A 12,942-nucleotide genomic window follows, 5' to 3' on the forward strand; every position below is an offset into this window, starting at 1 on the left:
GGCATTGTTTCTTAGAGGACAGGTGCTGGGTACACAACAGTCCCATATCATTGGTCAGTTTTGCTCCTCCCCTTTCTCAAGCCTCCTTGAGAAACTGGGTTTAACTGGGTTGGAAAAGGCTGGTGTCCTGTCTCATGCATTGCCTTCATAGCACATATGGACACATTTGCTGCTTAGGAACTTGAGGGGGAAGACACCCAGGGAAAGACTACTGGTGTAATGTCCATTTTGAAAAATTAAGAAAGACTAGAGTCAAAGGGGGAAAGCAAACAAAACCTGTAAATATATATTTTTAAGTAGATTATACCATTTCCCATAGGGAACAGTTTGCAGATCAAGGTGTTTCCAGCACAAGAATTTTGACCTGAGGAGCCATAAGGTGGGTGGAGATAAGACAGCTATGGACTGTGGGGCCCAGATATCTTAAGGACCAACTGACCAAGCTTCCACTATGCTATTGCTAGAAGAGGTCCAGGCTCACAGCTAGTGAGAGGAAGATACAGGAAGATGTAGGATGTTAAACATACTATGTAGAATGGAGGGTATGGATGGAGGGAGAGAGGGAAAAAACCTAGCCTTCTGTTCTTTTTCCTCTCCATCAGCAGTTTCAATCACTCATCTGGAGATCAAGGAACCCAGATGAGACTGAAAATTACATCCCACCCTCACCCACCAAGCCACTTTTATTCCTTCTAAGTGGCTATTGGGTTAAGCTGGCAAGCAGGCAAGTCACTCTCTGAATAATTGGGTCCTCTATAGTTAGAGCCCTTATATTCCTGGGAACTCTTGTCTTTCAGTTGGAGAAATAATATACACAAATCACATAATATAGTCTCTGTCATATAGAGGATGCAAAATAAATATACGTTCACTTTAAGAGCTTATCTCTTCTCAACTATAAGACATAATTAATACCTACTTCCCCACGTTGTTAGGGTGTTCAGTGATTCAGACTGCCTAACTTTGAGTCCCAGCTTTGCCACCTCCTGCCTCTGTGACCCTGGATGTCTGGATCCCTCTTAACTTACCTGTGCTTCCATTTCCTCATCGGTAAAAAGAAGTTAGTAATAGTGTTGTGAGGATTAGAAAGCTAAAGCATATAAAATGCTTAGAAAAATGTCAAGTGTACAGTTAGTACTCAATGTTACTGTTATTATTTAAACAAGAAGGTAGGTGCGTGGTCTTTTGCCCATCATATCCCCAGCATAAAGCCTGAAGCCTGGCACATAGAAGATAACCAGTAAATGGTAACTCTGTGCTACGTCCACTCTACCCTCACCATAGCAAAGCATGGGGATCTGTGTGTACAAGATAGTGACTCATAAGTGACTGACTGAATTATGTCAGACCACAGATATAATAAACTTAGTGACCTGGGGGTGGTAGAGGTACACAATTATTTAATAACTATTCTGAGGATTAAATGCATTAGTGTGTAAAGTTCTTGAATAACTGTGTATATTTATTTGTGACTTTTTTTCTCATTCAACATTATATTTTGTGCTATCTATAATATTGTTGCATGCAATTGTTTATTCTCTTTGCTGCATAATATTACATTTTGCAAATATCCCATGGTTTATTTATCCATTTTACTGTTGATGTATATTTATGTAATTTCTAGTTTAGGGTTATGAACAATTGCACAATGAAAATTTTTGTCCCCATAAATTTTGGAATCAGTTTTTCAAATTACACACACATACATACAACTTTTGGTGTTTTGATTGGAATTACAGTCTATCTATATATCAGTTTAAGGAAAGTTAACATCTTTGTGATATTGAGTTCTGTAAATATGGTGTGTCTCTATTTAGACGGTTTTTTTATGTTATTTGAGTGGTTTTATAATTTAAAGGGCTTATGTGTCATTATAATTTTTGTTTATTTTGTTGCTATTGTATACCTTTATAGAAAATTACATTTTATACCAATTTATTGCTAATGTATACAGCTATAATTGTGGGGGGGTTTGTGTATTGCATTTGCAGCTAGCAAACTTGATTAACTGAATTTTGATAATTTATATGTAAATGACAGCTTTCTTTTTTCCCTTCCAACCCTTATTTTTTAAAATCTCTTATTCTTATATTACATCACTGCTAGGACCTCCTACCTTCAACACATGAACACCAATGTCGAATAGAAATGTTAATATTACTCATGCTTATATTGGACTTAATTTTAAAGGTAATGTTTTTAAAGTTTCACCATTGAGTAAGTTTGCTGTAATTTTTTCGTACATATCACTTCACAGGTTAAGGAAGTTCCAGTTTGTTCTTTGTTTGCCAATAGGATTTTCTAAAGATGAGTAGATATCAAATTTTATAAACATGTTTTTTGTATCCAATGAGATGACAGATTGTTTTTCTGCTTTAATCTGTTAATGTGAATTACACTAGAGATTTTTCTTCTTTTTAATTTGTCTTGCAGTCTTAGGATAAATAATACTGGATTTTGTTCATTAATATTTTATTTAGGGATTTGGCATTTTGTTTATGAATGTGATTGACCTGTACTTTTCCCATTCTCATTGTTCCCTGTTTGAATTTTGTGTCATAAAATGAAATGGGAACTATTTCCTTTCATTCTATTTTCTGACAGAGGTTATCCAAGGAACTATTTGTTCTTTAAACATTTGGCACAACTTCCAGGTAAAAACATCAGACCAACTGTTTTCTTTGTAAGAAAAAAATTAATTGATACAATCTTTTGAATAGTTACAGAATCATTCAAGTTTGCTATTCCTTCTTGTCAGTTTTGTTAAATTATGGTTTTTTTTTGGAATTTTTCTATTTCACATCACTTTTCAAATTTATTTGCATAAACTTACATCCATATTTTTTAAATCTCTATTTCATTTGCAATTATATCCTCTTATCCTTGTTTATTTGTACCTTCTTTTTTTATTCTTGATCAATATTGCCAGAAGTTTGTTGCTTCTATAAATTTTTTAAAATAGTAGACTTTTGGCCTTGTGATTCTTTCTGTTATGTCTCTGGCTTTTTATTTAGCCATTTTCCTCATCATTATTCTTTTTTTCTACTTTTTTTGGGGGCTTACTCTGTTTTTCCTTTTTAACTTCTGGGGTTGGATGCGCAGCTTATTAATTTTCAGACTTTCTTCCTTTTGAATATAAGCATCTGATGCTATAATTGTCATACTAAACAGATTGGTATTCCACAGATGCACAGTTGTATGGACATATGAATTTTTAAAGTATTTCCAGACTATTTGGTAAACAAACACTGCTCAGGGCTTTCTTAGTTCCTCTATCACTCAGTCCCTTTCTCAGGACTGCTAAGACCTATAGATTATCATCTAGCAACTGAAGAGTTAATGCCTGACACAGAAGGAGTCCTCTAGAAATTGATGCCAAACGCTTGGGCCAGCTTCTGTTTTGCTAGATCAGTGCCCTTACCATTTCCAGTAAGATTCCATCCTTCTTCAAGAACAAACTGTATGATTTCAGTTCTTTGATATCTATTGAGATTTGCTTTATGGACCAACATATGGTAATTTTTGGTAAAAATTCCATGAGCACTTGAAAAAATATACATTTTATAATTCAATTAAGAATACTATATACTTCAATTAAGTCATATCTGTTGATCTGGCTCAAATGCTCTATATTCTTCCAGGATTTTGTCTGCTTGTTCATATGAAAAATTTGTTAATGTCTCCTTGTAACTATATCAATTTTGAAGCTTAGTAAATAACTACAAATTTAGAATTGCTATATAGTTCTGGTAAACTGAATATTTACCAACGTGTAAGGAAATTTCTGCTAATCTAATATAATTAACATTTTGTCCTACAATTATTTCTGATGTTTTATATGTATATTTGCTTTATTTAGTTTGATATTTACCTGGTATATCATTCATACACTATCAGATAATGCTTTTACCATTTTAGTGAAGTGTAGTTAACTTATAATGTTATGTTAGTTTCAACTGTGAGCAATTCAGAATATATACATATATATGCATATATATATATTTTTTGCAGGTTATTTTTCATTAGAGGTTATTATATGATATTGATTATAGTTCTTTGTGCTATACTGTAGGCCCTTGTTGTTTATCTATTTTATATAGGGTTGCATATATTAATTCCAAACTTCTAATTTATCTCTCCCCTAACTCCCACTATCTTCTTTGGTAACCATGTTTCTTTTCTGTTTGTAAGTCTATTTCTATTTTGTAAATAAGTTCACTTGTATCATTTTTTGATAAGTTATATCATGTGATACTTGTCTTTCTCTGTCTGGCTTACTTCACTTAACATGATAATTTCTAAGTTCATCATGTTGCTGTAAATGGTATTATTTCATTCTTTTTCATGACTAACATTCCATGGTATATATGTATCACATCTTCTTTATTCATTCATCTGTTTGTTTGTTTGTTTTCATTCATTTGTTGATGGACATTTAGGTTGTTTCTGTGTTTTGGCTATTGTAAATAGTGCTGCTGTGAACATAGGGATGCATGTGTCTTTTCAAATTAGATTTTTATCTGGGTTTATGCCCAGGAATGGGATTGTTGGATCATATGGCAACTCTATTTTTAGTTTTTTAAGGAACTTCCATGCTGTTCTCCATAGTGGCTGTACCAGGTTACATTACAACCAATAGCATAGGAGGGTTCCTTTTCCTCCACATCCTCTCCATCATTTATAGATTTTTAAATGATGGCCTAGAAGAAAAATGTTTCTGATAGAGATATTATTCACACACCATAAAACTCACTCTTTTAAAGTGTACAGCTTAGTAGTTTTTAGTATATTCACGTGGTTATGTACCATCATTACTAATGCCAGAACATTTTCATCACACTCTCCCAAAGAAACCCCATACTCTTTAGTGTCATTCCAGATTCCCCCCTCCCTTTAGTCACTGTCAACCCACTAAAATTTACTTATTGTCACCATAGATTTGCCTATTCTGGACATTTCACAATAATGGAATCATACAATATATGCTCTTTTGTATCTGGCTTCTTCCATTGGGCATAATATTTTCAGTTAATCCACGTTGTAGTGTGTGTAGATACTTCATTCCTTTTTAAAGCTGAATAATATTCCGTTATATAGATATACAACATTTTGTTTAGCCAATTCAAATATGAATTAAGGGAAATTTGGTTTGTTTCCACTTTTGACTATTATGAACAATGTTGCCATAAACATTTGTGTACAAGTTTTTGGGTGGACACATTTTTCATTTCTCTTGAATATATACATTGACGTAGAAATGTTAAGTCCTCTGGTAATTCTATCTATTAATACAATGATTTAAAGAACTGCTAAGCTGGTTTTTCAAGTGGATTCATGTTTTATATTTCCAAAAGCAACATATGAGGATTCCAATTTCTCTATATCTTCACTAATAGCTGGTTTTGTACATTTTTAAAAGTATAGTCATCCTGGAGGATGTTCAATCATCTGCACTTGAGAAGAATCTCGAATCCCTTGAATCTATTTATCACTTCCACTGTATAATTGTACGGGATTTGATTTCGGTCATACCTGAATAATCTGGTGGTTTTCCCTACTTTCTTCAATTTAAGCCTGAATTTGACATGCTCTGAGCCACAGTCAGCTCCCAGCCTTGTTTTGCTGATTGTATAGAGCTTCTCCATTTTTGGCTACAAAGAATATAATCAGTCTGATTTCAGTAGTGACCATCTGGTGATATCCATGTGTAGAGTCTCCTCCCGTGCTGTTGGAAGAGGGTATTTGCTCTGACCAGTGCATTCTTGTGGCAAAACTCTGTTAGCCTTTGCCCTGCTTTATTCTGTACTCCAAGGCCAAATTTGCCTGTTACTCCAGGTATCTCTTGACTTCCTACTTTTGCCTTCCAGTCCCCTATAATGAAAAGGACATCTTTTTGGGGTGTTTGTTCTAGAAGGTCTTGTAGGTCTTCATAGAAACATTCAATTTCAGCTTCTTCAGCATTACTGGTTGAGGCATAGACTTGGATTACTGTGATATTGAGTGCTTTGCATTGGAAATGAACAGAGATCATTCTGTCATTTTTGAGATTGCATCCAAGTACTGCATTTTGGGCTCTTTTGTTGACTATGATGGCTACTCCATTTCTTCAAATGGATTCTTGCCCACATTACTAGACATAATAGTCATTTGAGTTAAATTCACCCTTTCCAGTCTATTTTAGTTCACTGATTTCTAATATGTCGATGTTCACTCTTGCCATCTCTTGTTTGACCACTTCCAATTTACCTTGATTCATGGACTTAGCATTCCAGGTTCCTAAGCAATATTGTTCTTTACAGCACCAGACATTACTTGAATCACCAGTCACATCCCCAAGTGGGTGTTTTTGCTTTGGCTCCATCTTTTCATTCTTTCTGTATTTGTTTTCTCCACTTTATTCCAGTAGCATACTGAGCACCTACTGACCTGGAAAGTTCATCTTTCAATATCCTACATTTTTCTTCTTTTCATATTGTTCATGGGGTTCTCAAGGCAAGAATACTGAAGTGATTTGTCGCTCCCTTCCTCAGTGGACCACGTTTTATCAGAACTCTCCACCATGACCCATCTGTCTTGGGTGGCCCTACATGGCATGGCTCATAGTTTCATTGAGTTAGACAAGATTGTGGTCCATGTCATCAGTTTGTTTAGTTTTCTGTGATTGTGGTTTTCATTCTGCTTGCCCTCTGATAAGGATAAGAGGCTTATGGAAGCTTCCTGATGGTAGAGACTGACTGGAGGGGTAAACTGGACCTTGTCTGATGGGCAGGGCCATCTTTAATCCAATTTTCTGTTGATGGGTTCTGTGTTCCCTCCCTGTTATTTGACCTGAGGCCAAACTAATGTAGAGGTACTGGTGCACAAAAGGTTTTGTTTGTGGCCTCCAAGAGTCTGCTTCCCCAGTCCTGTGTAAGTTCTAGCAGCTCTATGGTGGGGTTGATGGAGACCTCTTGCAAGAGGGCTTATGCCATCACCAGGTCTCCTGCACCCAGAGCCCCTGCTAGGCCACAACTGACCTGTACCTCCGCAGGAGACACTCAAACACACAAAGGCAGGACTGACTCAGTCTCTGTGGGGTCTCCTGCTGTGCACAAGATTTTGTTTGAGCCCTCCAAGCACCTCTGGCTGATATAGGGTTTGATTCTAAATGTGATTTTGCCCCCCCTACCATCTTGCTGGGGCTTCTCCTTTGCCCTTGGAAGTGGGGTATTTTTTTTGGTGGGATCCAACATTCTCCTATTGACCGTTGTTCAGCAGTGAGTTGTAATTTTGTAGTTCTTGCAGGAGAAGATGAGTGCTTGTCCTTTTGCACTGCCAAATCCTGGTGGGTAGGGAAAAGTTATATAGTCAGGCAGGAGTTTGTGATAAGGATAACAGTCTTATATTCTTTCTTCAACACAATTAGGGTGTGTCCAAGGTCTTAGGTGGTCCAGTCTCCGAATTTTGATGAGCCTCTCTGGTCCTTTAATCTTGAATCAGGTGGTTTCATTGCTGTTCTTCCTTTGATTAGCAACTGTTCTGCCCTTTGGAACTGAGAGAAGATCATGGAGGCTGGAGACTTGTCTGTAGGAAATGGGGGCCAAAAACCTCCATGCCAGGCATCCCACAGGGCCTTGCTCAGCATCAGTAGTGGCTTCTTGGGGCACACTTACTCACTGACTGGGGTGTGCTATAGTTGCTTGCAGTAGCAGGGACCAACAAACAGCTTTAAATAAACTAGTTCCACAGTGTTGGATTTAGAAAAGGCAAAGGAACCAGAGATCAAATTGCCAACATCTGATAGATCATGGAAAAAGAAAGAGAGTTCCAGAAAAACATCTACTTCTGCTTCATTGATTACGACAAAGCCTTTGACTGTGTGGATGACAACAAACTGTGGAAAGTTCTTCAAGAGATGGGAAGACCAGGCCACCTTACCTGCCTCCTGGGAAATCTGTAAGCAGGTCAAGAAGCAACAGTTAGAACCAAACATGGAACAACTGACTGTTTCCAAATCAGGAAAGGAGTATGTCAAGGCTATATGTAGTCACCCTGCTTATCAAGTTACATGCAGAGTACATCATTCAAAATGCCAAGCTGCATGAAGCACAAGCTGGAATCAAGATTGCCAGGAGAAATATTAATAACCTCAGCTAGGCAGACGATACCACCCTTATGGCAGAAAGTGAAGAAGAACTAAAGAGTCTCCTGATGAAAGTGAAAGAAGAGAGCCAAAATGTTTGCTTAAAGATCAACATTCAAAGAACTATGTTCATGGCATCTGGTCCCATTACTTCATGGCAAATAGATGGGGAAACAATGGAAACAGTGACAGACTTTATTTTCTTGGGCTCCAAAATCACTGCAGATGGTGACTGCAGCCATGACATTAAAAGATGCTTGCTCCTTGGAAGATAAACTATGATCAACGTGGACAGCATATTAAGAAGCAGAGACATTACTTTGCCAACAAAAATCCGTATAGTCAAAGCTATGGTTTCTCCAGTAGTCATGTATGGATGTGAGAGTTGGAATATAAAGAAAGTTGAGTGCTGAAAAATTGATGCTTTTGAAATTTGGTATTGGAGAAGACTCTTGAGAGTTTCTTGGACTGCAAGGAAATCCAACCAGTCAATCCTAAAGGAAATCAGTCCTGAATATTCATTGGAAGGACTGATGCTACAGCTGAAATTCCAATACGTTGGCCACCTGATGTGAAGTGCTGACTTATTTGAAAAGACTCTGACTGGGAAAGATTGAAGGTGGGAGGAGAAGGGGATGACAAACGGTGATATGGTTGAATGATATCAGCGACTCGATGGACATGAGTTTGAGTAAGATCCGGGAGCTGGTGATAGACAGGGAGACCTGGTATGCTGCAGTCAATGGGATCTCAAAGGGTCGGAAACGACTGGGCGACTAAACTGAACTGAACATTGCATGTAGAGGCAGGAGCTGGTGTTTGGAGGTGATGGTAACCTAGTCCCCATACATGTGACTCAACAGTGGTGCCTCAGTTTCCAGGCACACTATGCCTCTTCTAGGAGCACTCATGGCTGTGCATCCTTTCCCTCCTGTCCCCTTTGCTGTATCCACAGTCAATTGTGTTCCTCTCCCTGAATTAGTTCTCCCAACCCCACACTTTAGCACTCAGTCACCACCAGCATTGGCAAACTCTTGTCCCAGAGAGAGGCACCCAGGGCTGATTCCCAAGGAGGCTTTGGGATGATTGGTGCTCAGGCAACCAGAGCTCCAGAGGACAGAGGAGACCCTGACCTGATAGCCCTCCCTGCTCAGAAGGGGACTCCTCTCAGTGCCTGCAGATGCTGGTGGGGGGGGGGATTTGAAACCATGACTCTGTCCCCTTGCCCATCACTGAACAGTGATGCTTTGCTTCTATGATGTCCTGGGCTTTTTATGAGGACACTCCTAGTTGTGGAGCTCCTTACACCTGTCCCTTCAGGCTGTCTTTTCACAGCTAATTGCTGTCCCTTCCCAGTGACATGGGAATCTGAGTTCTTGTCCATGGAGCCAAAGAATAGAATCCATGAGCAAACAATCAAGGTAGCAAGCAAATAGGATTTATTAAAGAGGAGGAAAGTGCAAAGCTTTCAGCATAGACACTGATGGGGGGTAAAAAGCACCCCCCCCCCGCAAGGTGGGATTTTCAGCAGTTTTTATATCCTTCCTTAAATCATGGTTGCCTACCCAATAAATTTAAAAGTCAAGATACTTAACATCTTTATGGCTTCCCTTGATCCTAGGATTAAATCATCACCCTTTCTAATGCCCCCTAGACATTTTACCAGATATATGGGCTTAAGATTAATGATCACTGGTTGTTTTCCCCAGGCATTTGGAACAGAAGCTAATTACTGCCCTTTCCTGCATCTGAGTGCTGATAATTTATCAGACTAAAGACACATTAGAGGATTTCAGGACAATGGAGTGTGATGTTTACTGAAAACAAGACCGAGGTCTCAGAGTTCTACACTGATTGCTACATATTTCAAGCAAAGCTTTTTAACATTTTTTCATTTGATATTAGTATAACCACTTCATCTTTCTTCAGGTTGCTCTTTTTGTGATATATTTTTTACATTCTTTTACATTTAATCTATCTGTATCTTAAAACTTAAAGTGTATTTTCTGTAGGCATCATAAAGCCGGATCATGTTTTGTTTTTTTTTAATCCAGTCAGACATTTTCCACCTCTTTCTTAGATTGCTTGATCCATTAATATTTAATATTATTATTGATGTTCAGTTCAGTTCAGTTCAGTCGCTCAGTCGTGTCCGACTCTTTATGACCCCATGAATGTAGTTGGATTTAAATGTACCATTTTTTAATTTTCTATATAGATTATGTATTTTCTCCATATTCCTCCTTTCTTTTGCGCTAATTTTACCTAGTTTAATATTTAATCCCTTTAAATATTTTTTTCAGTATGTATTTTTGAGATATTTCCTTGTGGTTGCTCTAGGGCTTTCGATATATATCTTAACAATTAGAATCTACTTTCAGTTCAGTCAGTCACTCAGTCATGTCCGATTCTTCGTGACTCCAAGAACCACAGTATGCCAGGCCTCCCTGTAAATCACCAACTTCCGGGGTTCACACAAACTCATGGCCACGGAGTTGGTGATGCCATCCAACCATCTCATCCTCTGTAGTCAGCTTCTCCTCCTGCCCTCAATCTTTCCCAACATCAGGGTCTTTTCAAATGCGTCAGTTCTTCCCATCAGGTGGCCAAAGTATTGGAGTTTCAGCTTCAACAACAGTCCTTCCAATGAACACCCAGGACTGATCTCCTTTAGGATGGACTGGTTGGAATTCCGTGCAGTCCAAGGGACTCTCAAGAGTCTCCTCCAACACCACAGTTCAAAAGCATCAATTCTTCGGGGCTAAACTTTCTTTATAGTCCAACTCTCACATCCATACATGACTACTGCAAAAACCGTAGCCTTGACTAGACAGAACTTTGTTGACAAAGTACTGTCTCTGCTCCTTAATATGCTGTCTAGGTTGATCATAACTTTCCTTCCAAAGAGTGTCTTTTAATTTCATGGCAGCAGTCACAATCTGCAGTGATTTTGGAGCCCCCAAAAATAAAGTCAGCCACTGTTTCCCCATCTATCTGTCATGAAGTGATGGGACTGGATGGCATGATCATAGTTTTCTGAATGTTGAGTTTTAAGCCAACTTTCTCAATCTCCTCTTTCACTTTCATCAAGAGGCTCACCAGTTCTTCTTCACTTTCTGCCATAAGGGCAGTGTCATCTACATATGTGAGGTTACTGATATTTCTCCCAGCAATCTTGATTCTAGCTTCTGCTTTATCCAGCCCAGCCTTTCTCATGATGTAGTCTGCTTATAAGTTAAATAAGCAGGGTGATAATATACAGCCTTGACATACTCCTTTTCCTATTTGGAACCAGTCTGTTATTCCATGTCCAGTTCTAACTGTTGCTTCCTGACCTGCATATAGGTTTCTCAAGAGGCAGGTCAGGTGGTCCGGTATTCCCATCTCTTTCAGAATTTTCCACAGTTTATTGTGATCCACACAGTCAAAGGCTTTGGCATAGTCCGTAAAGCAGAAACAGATGTTTTTATGGAACTCTCTTGCTTTTAAGATGATCTGGCAGACACTGGCAATTTGATCTCTGATTCCTCTGCCTTTTCTAAAACCAGCTTGAACATCTGGAAGTTCACGGTTCATGTATTGCTGACGCCTGGCTTGGAGAATTTTGAGCATTAATTTACTAGCGTGTGAGATGAGTGCAATTGTGCAGTAGCTTGAGCATTCTTTGGTATTGCCTTTCTTTGGGATTGGAATGAAAACCGACCTTTTCCAGTCCTGTGGCCACTGCTGAGTTTTCCAAATTTGCTGGCATATTGAGTGCAGCACTTTCACAGCATCATCTTTTAGGAAATTAAATAGCTCAACTGGAATTCCATCACCTCCACTAGCTTTGTTCGTAGTGATGCTTTCTAAGGCCCACTTGACTTTACTTTCCCGGATGTCTGGCTCTAGGTGAGTGATCACACCATCGTGATTATCTGGGTTGTGAGGATGTTTTTTGTACAGTTCTTCTGTGTATTCTTGCCACCTCTTCTTAATATCTTCTGCTTCTGTTAGGTTCATACCGTTTCTGTCCTTTACTGAGCCCATCTTTGCATGAAATGTTTGTTTGGTATATCTAATTTTATTGAAGATATCTTGAAGAATTTACTTTATATTTATACTAACTTAATTCCAGTTAGATATAGAAATGTTACCTTTATATATCTATACTCCATTTTCTTTTCTGTGCTATTATTTCATACATATCATATCTTTACATGCTAAAAACCCCAATATACTATTATTATTTTACAAAATTTTATATTTTAAAGAAGCTGAGAAAATGAAAGAGAGCACATATATAAAGTTTATTATATTGATATTTAATATCCGATTCTGTTCATTTGTTCCTGTGGGTTTGAATTATAACTCTTCACTTGGTGACTTAATTAGCCTATTTTAGTGAAGTTTATTTCTCTGCAGTGTGAAGCCTTTGGTGTTACTTCTTGGAGGCCATCGGGCTTCCCTGGTGGCTCAGTGGAAAAGAATCTACCTGAAATGCAGGATACCCGGGTTTGATCCCTGGGCTGGGAAGATCCCCTGGAGGAGGGCATGGTGACTCACTCTAGTATCCTTGTCTAGAGAATCCCAAGGACAGAGAAATCTGGTGGGCTGCAGTCCATAGGGTCACACAACGTTGTGCATGGCTGAAGTGACTCAGCAGCAGCAGCAGCAACTTGGAGGGCAAAGCCGTTGTGCTCATTTTGACTATCTCTTTCCCTGATTAATCTATAAAGCTATCAGTTTCATATGGTATGACATTCTGGGATTCACAAATTACAAACTGATTGCTATTATATTTTACAATGCCCTTAAAGCATACATTGCTCAACAGTGGT

At 38.3% G+C, this 12,942-nt stretch overlaps 1 protein-coding gene across 5 annotated transcripts in view; it reads left to right on the forward strand.

Annotated features, from left to right (window-relative positions):
- Window positions 1–12,942, forward strand: part of PFKFB1 (6-phosphofructo-2-kinase/fructose-2,6-biphosphatase 1) — a 111,624-nt gene that overhangs the window by 6,968 nt on the left and 91,714 nt on the right. The window lies entirely within an intron of this gene.

This window comes from Moschus berezovskii, chromosome X, assembly GCF_049115385.1.
Source record: "Moschus berezovskii isolate FMDL1 chromosome X, NW_MosBer_1.0, whole genome shotgun sequence".
In the NCBI taxonomy this organism is placed as follows: Eukaryota; Metazoa; Chordata; class Mammalia; order Artiodactyla; family Moschidae; genus Moschus; species Moschus berezovskii.